The sequence below is a fragment of the Zophobas morio genome, unplaced genomic scaffold (genome assembly GCF_036711695.1).
Source record: "Zophobas morio isolate AGI-343-1 ecotype UQ-CSIRO unplaced genomic scaffold, CSIRO_AGI_Zmor_V1 ptg000002l, whole genome shotgun sequence".
Lineage (NCBI taxonomy): Eukaryota > Metazoa > Arthropoda > Insecta > Coleoptera > Tenebrionidae > Zophobas > Zophobas morio.
In genome coordinates this window covers 19695726-19709095 of record NW_026972107.1, presented here as the reverse complement: position 1 = coordinate 19709095, position 13370 = coordinate 19695726, and the positions used below count along the sequence as shown (strand labels likewise).

General features: G+C 31.6%; 1 protein-coding gene and 1 long non-coding RNA gene across 3 annotated transcripts in view; one reads left to right on the top strand and one right to left on the bottom strand.

Annotated features, from left to right (window-relative positions):
• Window positions 1-581: 581 nt before the first annotated feature.
• On the bottom strand, window positions 582-7451 carry LOC135121852 (uncharacterized). The gene is made up of 2 exons (XR_010279146.1): window positions 7314-7451; window positions 582-887 (listed from the first exon to the last, which is right to left on the bottom strand). It is a non-coding gene; the product is annotated as an uncharacterized LOC135121852 (long non-coding RNA).
• A 394-nt stretch (window positions 7452-7845) lies between these two features.
• LOC135129933 (paired box protein Pax-6) overlaps window positions 7846-13370 on the top strand; it is an 86713-nt gene continuing 81188 nt past the window's right edge. For both annotated transcript variants that reach the window (XM_064057211.1, XM_064057205.1), the window contains exon 1: window positions 7846-7978. The gene's annotated coding sequence lies outside the window, so the exon portion shown is untranslated. The remainder of the gene's footprint in view (window positions 7979-13370) is intronic.

The window sequence follows — 13370 nt, the reverse complement described above, 5'->3', positions numbered from 1 at the left end:
CGATGCATCCTCATACCTCGGAAAACACAATACGAAACATTCTCTTCTTTTGTTCCTTGTATAAACAAAATTTTTATTCTGCTATTGAATTTCTCAAACTTCAAAGGCACCGCGTATTATTTTTTTGGTATTTTATATAGGGTATGATATATCCGTGAGCAGAATTTCTCGCAGTAATAAATTAATACAATTATTATAACTGTATTTAGATCCCTCAACAGCCTACAACCAGGATAAAAACACCCTCATTCATCAAAGCAATAGAAATTGAATCGTTACAAATAATGTAAATAGTAGGGAGCCTTACGTAGGGGTGTCGCCCTTCGTACGAGCCTAATTCTTGATTACGCAACTAATAACACGATAAACTTTAGCCCACACTCAACGTCGATTATTATAACTACAAATAAACGTATCAATAACCTCGCCGCAGTCCAATAATAGACCAGACTTATTAATCAGACCGTTCACCTGATCTGCATCCACTCAATATGAGACAAGGTGGACGGACGATAATAACGTATCTTGAGATTGATCGGGTTAATTAATTGGGATAATTGAAACCATCATAAGCGGCTTAGTACGGTCAACTGGATCTTGTTTCACATGTCTACTTGAAATTTGTTGTACACAGAAATATAAAAGGTGGTTTGTTGCAGTTTCGAGAAAAAAGACGTTTCATGACTGGGGTGGTCTCTTGTCTCGTGTCTACTTTTGGACAGTTGGGATGTCGTCGGATTTGGCCCACGGCGGGGACAGGAAAAAAGGAATGGCAAATACTGTAACAAGAAAGTGCTTTGATATGTATTTAATGATGATGATGGGGACAGAGACATGAAGAGGCTTTTGTGTCGTGTAGAAGCTCCATCTGGAAATTTACGATAATCCTGGAACGAAAGAAAAATAGAATTACATATGTGCATATAGCAATAGGGCTATTTTAAGATAACATACATATGAGTAAATTAATACATACATACTAAAGTATGTTTAACTCAAAGTCAATACAGGGAAAATCAAACCCAAAATTAATTAAACATCTAACTTCAATAATAATTAAGTTGACATATCTACTTTATCGGATATTTTATTTGCCAGTGGATGCCTTTTTTAACATATAGCTGCCCAATTTACTCTTTGTATTGAATTTTTTGAGATGAATTAACCATATAATGAAACATTGAATGATATCGACTGAAAAAAGGTCACCACAGGTGTGAAACAACCGGGCGTGAATATTTACGGCGAATAAGTAATTAATTTAAACCACAAAACATCATAATATCAAAAAGCAATATTGTCAGCTGCAGTTTTGTAACCATAACTAAATTTAATTCTTTTTTTCTAGCGTAGTGTAACAAAGACAAATATTTGTATAAAATTTTATGTATAGGTAAATCTAATAAATAAAAAAATTATATTCTTCAATTCTCACTGTTACCATTTATATTAGTATAGTATTAAATATCTCTATTCTTTTTGTGCAACAAAAGTTTGTATTAACTATATATTATCTGAGAATATCGTAAATGACGACCTACAAAAGAACAAAAATTTAAACATTATTCCTACTGACATTTTATCATTTTTTTTATTTACGGATTTTTTTTTCAAAAAAAATATGTTGTATTTTTCAGCTGTTTTCTGAATCATTTTCATTTATTATAATATTCTTCAAAATTTTGCACATATAATGACTACATACATTCTTACAGCTTGTAACAATCATATTAGCTTTAACATTTTTAAACGAATTAGCTTTAGAATAATTTCAAATTTTGTGATTCTGAAGTACGAAATAATCATTGTGGTTGGAGGTTTATATTAAAAATGTTGTGAAATATTTTTTATTTAATTATACATTCATTTTAATAACTTTTTGACTAGGTACACTTAGCATAACGCTCACAAAATTAGTTGCAAGCCTTAAAAATATACAATCATCTGATGAACTAAATTTCGCAAACATTTGTTTGGACAATCAATTCAAAACCTATTTTATCAATTTTCTGTAAGGTAACCAAAAATAAGATTTGTGAAAGGAAGCATTGTCCTGCGAATAAAGCACATTTTTGAAAATTTTTCTATGGAGTTTCTGTGTTTTTTCTTAAAATATAGTCAATAATGTAGAATAAGATTTTCGCATCAGCACCCTATTCTCAGCAGTACAGTATAATTATTTCGTTCTTGTTGCAAAAAAAGTGCGCGAAGACTTTTCCTGTCCATTTTTGGATACGGAATTCATGGTCTTTTAATACTTTTGGTCATTTTTTTGTTTCCAATGACAGATCCTTGTTTCATTTGAGTCGTTTTTGATTAGCATTTCATTAGTCATAAGAAACCATTGGGCAAATAATTTGTTCAAACCCAAACATGATGTTCATTTAAAATATTAGCTACATTAGCACGTTTCAGCCCAATTCGTCAAATTTCCAAAAACATGTCATGTCCAATATAATTTTTTTCAATAGTTAAAGCAAAAAAAGTCTTTTAAGACGGTGCTCATTTCTGATGTTGATTTTTCTTTCTCAAATTCGACAATCCGGATAGATTTTTTTGTCGGGCAACCCTTTTAAAAACAAGAATCTACCTAATCACTGTTCGATACCCAGTTTTATCCAAACTGAGATTTTTATCAAACATGTTTCCTTTAAAAATTCATTGTGTAACATTCTGATCTTTTTATCACAAAACAACTCTTTATTATTGTGTATGGTAAACCTCATTTGTCGGTTATTTATCAATATCCCCTCGTAGATCAGTTATTATCTTCAAAAATCAATTTTGGCCACAGATGGGTGCTTTTAAGAAAAAAAAAACAAAAACAAAAATTTTCCACACAACGAAATATCTCACAATTCAATTTTTTTAATGTGTTTATTATTTAACGTTAAATGTAAATTTGAATTATAAACAGAATGTCACATGTCAGAATGTCATTCGAAGTTACCTATATATCATGCCGATAGTTCGATATGTTCTTCACACCGATAATAAATAACAAGAAAGGAAAAAGTTTAAAAATAAGTGTCAACAATGCTTCAGGCATTTCTTTTATGTAATTGGGGCTCTCTTTGTTCTAAATACTTATAATAACAGGTTTCTCGAAACGGTGGAAGTCCGGGCCACTCGGAAGTTCACACCGCTTACAGGCTCTGGGGGCTCCTTAATTCGGCCCTGCACGCGAGTAATTCAGGAGTAGGAAATGAATTTCCAAATTAGCCTCTAGCGAAGGAACTGTTTAACGTTTTTTGGGTTTCCTCGTTGGTCATCAAAGAAAGACAATTTGTTGTAGACATTTTAAATTTTGCATTCGTTTGTTAGGTATTTCAGACACAATATACCTAATATCATTAGGTTTAAAATTTATACAAATATTCAATAGGTATATAAAATTTATAGAGTTTTTCTCCCGTAGATAATGATCACAATAATGTTGTAAACAATTTGTCAACAGCAAATTATGTAATCTTAAACGAATACCTATAGAGTTTTATATTAAACATGTTAAGGCTAAGAGCGCTGTTGTAATTTATGTTTATAATTTAGGTATTATTTATTATTTATATATATGTAACTGTAGAAGCAATAAAAGTTATGAAGGTGTTCTATTATTATTATTATATTTTATAAAATTCTTCTGAACGCAAAATCTTTTATAAATTTTAATATCAACAAACAAAATTGTTATTTTTGTACAGCGATAAAAAAAATAACATTTTTATGTCAATATGTGTTTTCGCAATAAAACTTTTTATGATAATTTTTTTTTTACCTAAACTTACCTGTCGTTAGTAACTCAATATAATGAATTTTGCACACGTACTTTATTGTTAAATTACAGTTATTATGTAAGTCATTTTCAAAAGTTTTTTGATCTTTCGAATCGTATTTTCGGATATGTTGGTTAAAGTATCATTCCGGGTATGAAACGTAGCGATTTAAATGTAATTTTTCGTTTAAAAACTGGATTAGATGTATATAAAGTAGTACGTATAGAAACATACCCTGTTCGCATATACCTATAGAACTTCACAATGGAACTTTTAGAAGTTTTCTTTTTGTAACAAAAAAATAACAAATCTAGAAGAATGCTTGAATAATTTCAAAAACTTGTTTGTACACAAAAATGTTTTTGGCAAAAATAAAAATTACACACGTGCTTATATGCTTAAATATTTCATTTCGGAACTATACTTTCACATTTTTTTTTATATACCGTACTATGTAAGTATTTCTCGAAAAAATAAAGTTGGTGAAGCCCTTTGCTATGTTAATAAATAGTGTTTGCAATAATGTTGAACAGATTTTAATGACACTGAAGATATTTTTTTTACAAAAAATCACTTAAATCACTTAGATACATAAAAATGCAAAAAAAATAGTTTCTGGCATGACTACCTAGGTATATCTCAACCGAAAAAAAAAAAGTTTTTTTAGGGGAGCATTAAAATCTAGATGTTTTACGTCTTGTTTATGTATTCTTTTTGGATCCACTTGTCACTTTTTTGTACTCAACAAATGTCAAAAACTTACTTTTGCGTCCTTGGATAGGTAGGTATGTGTTTTATCCAACATTTTTGTAAATAAAAAAGCCGAAAGGGCTGGCAAACAGAGTCTTTCTGATATTTGAAGTCCACCTTTAGGGAATATCGTTCTGAAATATGACGGTATCAATTTTTTTAACCTCAAAACTATTTAAATAACCAAGTATCTTTCTGTATAGTCGCCTAAAAAAGTGTGGGGACCTCTGTCAAAAAGATTTTTTTTGGCCTCATCTGATTTGTAAACTTCAGATCGGCCGAAATAGTTATTTATGTACCAAGTCTGTAAAGAGAAATTTTTCGGCCGATCTTAAGTTTGAGGGCGAGGCGTAGCCGAGGCCTACAAATCAGATGAAGCCGAAAAATAATTATGAAACATTATTTTATTGAAAAACAACATACAATTTAAAAATGTAACGATATTGAACAATAATTTAATATTAATACTTAATAAACTTTGTTTTGTAGTTTTGTACATATGCAGATAGTATTTTACCATAGACTTTTGAAATAGGTGCTGTTATTTATGTTTTTTGAAAATTTCCAGTTTTATTATTAGATATAGGTACTGCCGCTGTACATTTCGTAAATTAATATGTAGTTTAACAATTGTATCGACAAACCGGCAAGTTGTCTCAATGCAGGCAATAACATGTAATATCGCAGTTTATTTTATTCATAGTATCTTTATTGCAGATGTATGTGGAGACGCATGTAGCATTTGTTGTGTTTCAAAGGCGGGGGAAGTTCTGTGAAAATAACTAAAAGAATACGAAGAAAAGTATTTTAAAAAGCACTTTCAGTTTTACCAAATATTATTTTAATGAAGCAAAGTTTCGTTATAACGTTTTGCTCAATTAAGGATCTCAAAAGTCAAAGAAATCTTTAACGATTTTTTGCAATATAATATCTTTTGTTCTACAAGATATAGATTGAGCGATTGTGACAAAATTTTGATTTTAATCGGTAAAATTAACATGGAAATGTTACTTTTTTAGTACAGTTATTACATATACCTAAGACAGTTATTAATTATGTAAAAAAATCTGTCTATAAAGGTTATTAACGCTTCAGAATATATGTTTTATTATACAAACACTGTTCATTGCGGACGGCAGCTGTCTTGAAAAATAAACCAACGTTTAAAATATAATACTTAATAATGTCCAGTAATTCTTATTAATAACCATAAAAAAAGATTCACGAATTTGTTACTTAGTTTGATTATTATGATTTTTATAACGGAATGTGGCTGCTATATTTTTGTTTAAAAAAATATCAGTCGATAGTACAGGTATTTTCGGTAAACAATGTTTACCGTATCATGTGGATCCACAGTGAAAAATTTTGAGGAGCAACAACAAATGCTTGCAAATCGTTCCACGCGAAATATAGTTAATAACTCATTTAGTTCTTGTCATCTTAATAGGTTTACCTTTTCGAAATATTAAAGAAATTTGTCTTTATATAAAAATTTGGTTTTCTTTAATGAAGAAAAACGCCATAGGTACTTAGAGATTATGAAAAAAACCTCCCACGAAATTTTACCTAATTCATGGAGAATAAAACGGGGTAGGTGTGATAATATTTCCAGGTAGCGGGCGCAACTCGGAACATTCACCTACAGTAAAATGTGGGCAATTCGGACTTTTTGAACTCGAAAACTCAGGTAGCGGGCGCAACTTGGATACGTTCAGTAAGTTGCGCCTTTGACGAGGCGTTTAGAGATATCTGATTGGCGAAGAATAGGTCACGTGGTAGTTTAATACTACGTTAAAAATTTAACAGTACCTAATCAAATATGTAATTGCATTTTGTTTAATCGGTTCTAAGTTTTGAAATAGGTACTTTAATTTTTTAGCACAACATGCACAGTGAGTGATCACTGATCACTTTCAGGCTAGAGAGAACAAAAACAACAAATTAATGTAAGCACTGTGTATACCTAATTTGTTTATAGTCGTTAGTCTGGTGTTACAATTGCCACTTTTAAGGCAAATATTAGGTACTTTATAAGAAAAAAATCAAAATTAAACATTTCGATTTGCTTTTTGGAAATACTTACCACTGTCTTCTGAGTAGGTACAATAAATAAATAATTAAAAATTTTGTTCCAGGATCAAAAAAAAGAACAAAGTTGATGGGGTAATGTGAACGAACACATGTTATAACTTCCTTCAACAATAATAATTAGTTTAGAGATATAATATTCTTAATGATAGCTACGTATATATACAGTGTGTTTCACTATATTTAGGAAGCTACTGTTTTATTTTTAGTTTATTTAAAAATGAGCATTGTTTGATAAGTTTTATTTAAATATATTTTTTAGTTTCCAAGATTGGACGTGTACCTACATAAAAATGAAAAACCATCTGATGTACTTGTCAAAAGCGGAAGTTAAATTTAATCAACATACCAACATAATGAGATGATTCTTTTGTTTCACTTAAAATACACCATAAATAGAATATAAATCAGGACGTAACACAAATCGCTTAAGTTAACATCAAGGGACACATAAAAAAAACATCACATTAATACATATTAAATTAAGATAAACGCATTACCCTCAACAATAATGTAGTAGGTAGTCGTTGAATAAAAAAATTAGCATCCTATCATCTTAAGTCTAAAATTATCTCACTCAAAACAAACATGTACCCCACCACAAATACATTCAAGCTCAATTAAAGCCATGCACGTGGTCCCTTCATGTAAACCAAATCTAATTAACTAAAAGCTTTGAAATCTTGGAACAAATCTCACCTGTCGGCATCTCAGCCTTGTCGCACACACCCGGGGCCAAAAACTTAATGAACAACAGAACTTGTTCTTTGCAGAATCGCTCGAAGCGTCGTCAAGTTGTCGACGTCGAGACGCTAATGTTCCTCCGACGCCGCTGCGGGCGAGCGTCGCTTTGAAATGCGCCGCCGCGCCCCAATCCGGAAACAATGGCGCCTGTTCTTCCGCCAATCAAAAGGCGCGATCAGCGGGCCACTCGAGCGCACCGAATCGCTGATAACGCCTCTTTCCTCGAAGCAACACCTCGATAACGGCGCTAACCTGACTTAACCTCACTTCGGCCTCATCGCCACGCCGAAACAATCGCGATTTCCGATCGATAGCGATCGTTTCCGGGCGATATCGAAGAAATCGCGGAAGAATCGTGAAGATCTGCCGCGGTCCCCACTCCGCGGGGCGGGGCCAGCGCCGCCACGCCCCGTACGCAGATCAAGTCATCCTTGAACGAGTGACGTGATGCTGAAGCCAGTCTTTTGCTTCGCTCCGCATGGTAAAGCACAGTGGATCTCATCGTATGCAGTTTGAGCACGTGACCAAATTAGACGAAGCAAATCGAGCGCGAGTTGGTGTGGGCTTAGCTTTAGTTCGCGAGTGTTTTTTTGTGACATGTTCAGTAATTTGCCGAAAAGGTAAGGGTCACATGTCGCAATTATGTTGAGGGGTGAGGGCAGATCGAGGGTTGAGAGTGGCATTGAGGCGGCTCGCAATTAAAAATACATTTTTATATTTAACGAAGGCTGAGATGAAAGACTTGCCAGATCAAAGCAAGAGGTTCTGTTAATGCGCCGGTTAAACGTACAAAGATGCTTTCACCGGGAAGGCTTTGATATACGCGGGTTATGCGAAATTGTTGCGATTCAAAGGGGCTAGCAACGTTTGCATTTCTGTAGATTTCGAGGTGAAAAGGTGCACTTGTGCAGGCATTGTGAAAGGCTATGAAAGAACCGACGGATTTCAAGTGATGACTTTGTGTGTCTCAGACTTTATATTAACTTCCTGTGGAAAACGAACAAGAAAACTAGAATAATGTGAACGATTTTTTGGTAAAAAAGTGTCTGTAAAGTTTTTAAGCTATATTGTTTTAACAAAACATAATCTTTAACAATGAAAAACTTCTGTTGTGTTAAAAAAAGATGAAACTGGCGCAGTACAATTAATATCACTTTTGTTTACTCTCATAATAGCATGTGTTTTTTTGCTTGAAAACGAGGATGTTATCTTCTGTATGTGCCAAGTTTTTTGAGTCGTAGATAAAAATGAATACCGGAAAAATAAGAACGTTAATATTTATTTGTCACCACAATATTGTTTCATTTATTGCGACGGACGATCTTATTTTTCATAATAGGACATCTGAAATATTTAATTATAAAAAAATGGTTTGAAGAAATATAAGTTACCATTTGTTTTAAGCCAAACTGTAGGTACTCATTTTAATGTAAGTAGATAAACATCTTATAAAATATATTACCTGTAGCTTTAGCGCATATTTAAAAATAATTTTTTCTTAAAAATGTGTTAAAAAAAATAAAAAAATAACGGAGTTGTCAAAATATTACAATTAACAACTAGCGAAAACACATTTTTTTCTGTAACAGAAAAGAGCCAAATTAACAGCACAATCAATTATAAACAATAAAAGTATGCGATCAGAAAATTACAAAATTAATAACTTATTTTTAAATAAATTTTAAATATAAGTTTATCTACTGAGTTTTGGAGTTACATATTTCACTCCATGGTGCAAATTTTGACTTTTTTTTCTTCAAAATAGATTTGTTTCAGATTCGATTAAAAAAATTGCAAGATGTTGTGAAGAACGTCAACATAATGCTGACATAAATACAGCAAAATTATGTAAACTAATCAAGTTAAATAACTGACATTTAAATTAACAGTGACTAGATTAATCAATTAAGTTACGTCTTTTAAACAAGCTGTCTTTAACGTGGATGTGATTTTTTTTAATATAATATGAAACGAGCACTTAGTGGTTTTGAAATGTTCTTTCCTCTAATAATAGATACATCAGATTTTATTAGTAAAAAAAGAAATACTTACTGTTGATTTCAGTTTCGTTATGGTAAGGAAACTGGGCGGCGGAAGTGATGCGCTCTACTCAATATTCGAACGACCAGACAAAGATTATCTGCTTATAATATTTCTGTCTCTAAAAAAAAAATACTACCTAGAAATTATTTTTTTTTTATCTAATTCTGTAGGGTATTTTTGACGACCAAGTGCATAAAAGTGCGTACACTAGTCTATAAAAGTCATCTCAAAAAAAATAATAAAACTTCTTTGACTTAAAAAAATTTGTGCCGTGCGTGTGAAGGCAGTTAAGTTTATCACACTTTGACTACATTTTCGCATGTCCTTTAACTTAGTTGTTATCGTAAATTACTATCTTAACTAATAAACGAAACAATGTGTGATGTTAAACAAAATCTGAAACGGATAATACCTAATATTTGGAACGTTGCTGCTATTTTTTAACTTTTTAAGTTGAATTTTAAAAACCGTTGAATTTCTTTAGTCTCGGTAATGCCATCTCTAATTAATGTGTTTCAAGTTTAAAAATGACATTTAGGTCGTTTTAAATAACACAAGTGACACATTTTTAAAAAAGTATAATCAATTTAGTGGTTTTAATGTATTAAGGATGATGAATATTAATGTGCAAAATGTGCCCATCTAATACATATACGCTATAGTAAAATAAATGAACATTCCTACTATAAAAAACTACGTTTACAGTAATAAAAAATGCTTTGCATTTAAATAATGTTATTCAGCTTTATATAATTTAGCTACGGGCATTTTAGAGTTGGATGACTGCTTGTTTATTACACGTTTTCTAGAACAATTGTAACAATTTTTGAGGTGTTTTCTACAGTAAAATGTAGTTTGTGTCGTCTTGCAAAAATCCGAATTTAATTTTAATCATGTTGTGATTTTTTTGAACGTTATTGGAAAATTCTAGATTAATCGTCTTACTTCTTTAATACTCCTTGCAGAATTCTTGCCAAATCAGTTTAAAATAAAAATATATCTGCTATATCAACCAGAGTTATTATATTAGATTGTCAATTTTAAGTTTAGTAAGAAAATAAATTCTGTTTTTCAGATTTGCCACTGAGCTAATAATAATAATAATCAATACTCAGAGCGACAAAACTGATGCACATATCTGACTTTTTTGTATAAAGAATATCGAAATGAGTACCTATTTAATACGCAGATGGTCGATCTATTTGTTTTACACTAGAAAATAAGAAAAAAAAAAAAACAACAACAAATAATAACATAAGAATAATTTCAATCGAAGAACCCGAAATTACAGAAATATGTACGAGAATAAGGGCCACTTTATAGAATATTTTAATTGAGATTAAGTTAATCACGCATTTGATGAGGCGTTTAGAGACATCTGATTGGCATAGCATAGGTCACATGGTTTAATGCTGCATTCAAAATTTAATCCCAATCAAATATTTAATTGACCTTTCCTAAATCGGCTCTAAATGAATATAATACAATCTGAAAATGTATGTAAATGTCAGGAGACATATGCCATTAAAAATATTAAATATCAGGTAAAATGATTAAGCTGTTGGAATTATTATTTTAATTTCTAATTGGAATGTTTTTGGTTCTAAAATGTAGCAGAAAAACCATTAACAGAACTTAAAGTTTACACCATGTAGATCTCGATAAGTAAATCTCTGTATAATAACATATGTATTATCATCTTAACATAATGCAAATTATAAACGAGAAAATTATTTATACCTGATGGTTTCAATTTTTTTATTCAGGGTAATAAAAAAAATACCGCCAATTTTTTCGGTCAGAAAATTTGGACGTATACCTATGTGTAATTATACTAATTAGGTTTATATACTGAAAACTTCAAACGTCAGTGGTCGGTATAGATGTTGGTTCATATTTTAAAACATTTTTTACAACGGCTTCTAAATCAATTTCGTTTTTTTGCAAAAATATCTTAGAATTTAATTTGAAGAAACAAAAATAACAATCAGCGTTGGCAAAATTCCTTAGACATTGAAAATACCTAAAAATTTATTAAAAAATTCCTACAAGTTTCAAGCACTACGTGTATTTCTTTGGTAATGATAAATGTATTCTCTGCAAACTGGAACTACGCGCTTGTGCAAATTGCACAAGTACGGACATGTAAAATATATTTAAAATAGATAAACAAAAGAAAAAATGGCCTCTCAGCAATAATAACAAAGTTTAACTTCAAGTATTTGGTCATACATCGGAAGAACGTCACGTCAAAATTTGTTTGATTTGAATGAGCTTGTTGCCTCAAAACAGAGAACTAAAATTATTAAGCCACAGATGAACAGAATGTTGTGAATATTATTATTACAAAAACTTACGCATTTTCACCTTTTTGATAAAATGGGGTGACTCGTTCTTAATTTGGCCAACAAAAAAAGAGAGAAAAACAGAAAAAAAACGGCCAAGTTTGCCATCGAACGTGCGACCGCCGGTCCGCATACTGACGCCTTAACTGTATGGTCACGGCCGGTTATATCCTGAGTTAGTGGTAAAATGTTATTATATTGCGTTAATTTTTAGTTAACATTTGGCTGTTTAGAGAAAAATCTCAAAGCAGAGTCATAGACCACAAGTATAGGAGCTATTACTGTATAACGTCATCAAATTGTTGGTGGGGATGCTTAATCAAATTTTGTTTAGCGTTTTACCATCTACATTCCTAATATACCTACCTACCTATGTACATACCTACATACAAAATTCGACAACAATCGGTCCAGTAGTTACGAAGATTATGTCTGATGGACTCGATTCTTTCTTATAGCTTAAAAATTCTATTAGAAACAAACGATTCATTTTAGAATGAATTTTTCATCAGCATTTATTAAAAAAAAAGTGTGAACACGACGACGGAGAATTTTGAGTAAGCAGGGAGTTGATCGCTGATGTACTGAGTGATTCAGTTGAACTTTAATCAAGTAGATCTTAGATTAACGAGGTGTCATATAGTTTGTGTTATCTACTAGATTAAAGTTTATCTGAATCACTTAGTACATATGCTACACAATAATGCCAGACTAATTTATTATCACAATTAAAAAAAAAATGAAATTTTAGTACAAAAAAAGTTTTATCAGTTCCTTCCTTCGGTTTCCGCGACGTTCTGCTAATTACAAAATAATTTAGCTTCCACACTTTTGCCGCTTGAAGAAAATTTTATGAGTTGTAAAAACTTTTTTCTTAATATTTTTCTCATTTATACTGGATCAATACAATCAAAAAAAGTTAATATTTTAAAACGCTCGTTACCGTTATCCTACGTGTTTTTGGAACGAAAGACGTAAAACTGCTGAAACCGGGTGACGAAAAAGTGATTTTTCGCTCCAATATGTATATCGATGCAAAAATGAAAAAGGCAGCTTTCAGCAATCGCTTCGTCACGTTTGTCTCGTCGCGCAATCAGCGGTCGCGTTCAAAGCTCGAACCAAACCGGGCTTGAATTTGTCTTCATTTAACTGCGGTGGTTACCGACCACCCGTCGCGAACAATGGTCGAAGCTTGTCATAGATCTTTGCTACTCATGTTCATATATCACCCCACTAGCGGCTAAAACATAACCGCGTTTTCTAAACAAACAATGCATGTGATCGCTGAGCAAGATGTTAACCTTTTCAAACTTTGACAACTGAATAATTCGACTCCTGATGGTACCGGTGTCGATGATTTATATTAATGGAGTGTGTGCATATATGATGTGTTGTCGTCGTTGTCTATAACTCGATGAGATAATATGAGAAACTCTCCTAAACAATTTTAGTAGTCGTAGTAGAATCGACGGTTCACTATGTGGCAAGCAAGCATGAACAAAGATATTTTTCATATACATAGATATACATATTTTAATAATTTTTATAATTACCTAGTTTGAAAAATAATATGAGTAGGTTGTAGATCTATGCGTTTAATTTAGATTAAACAGATTAGTGTGTT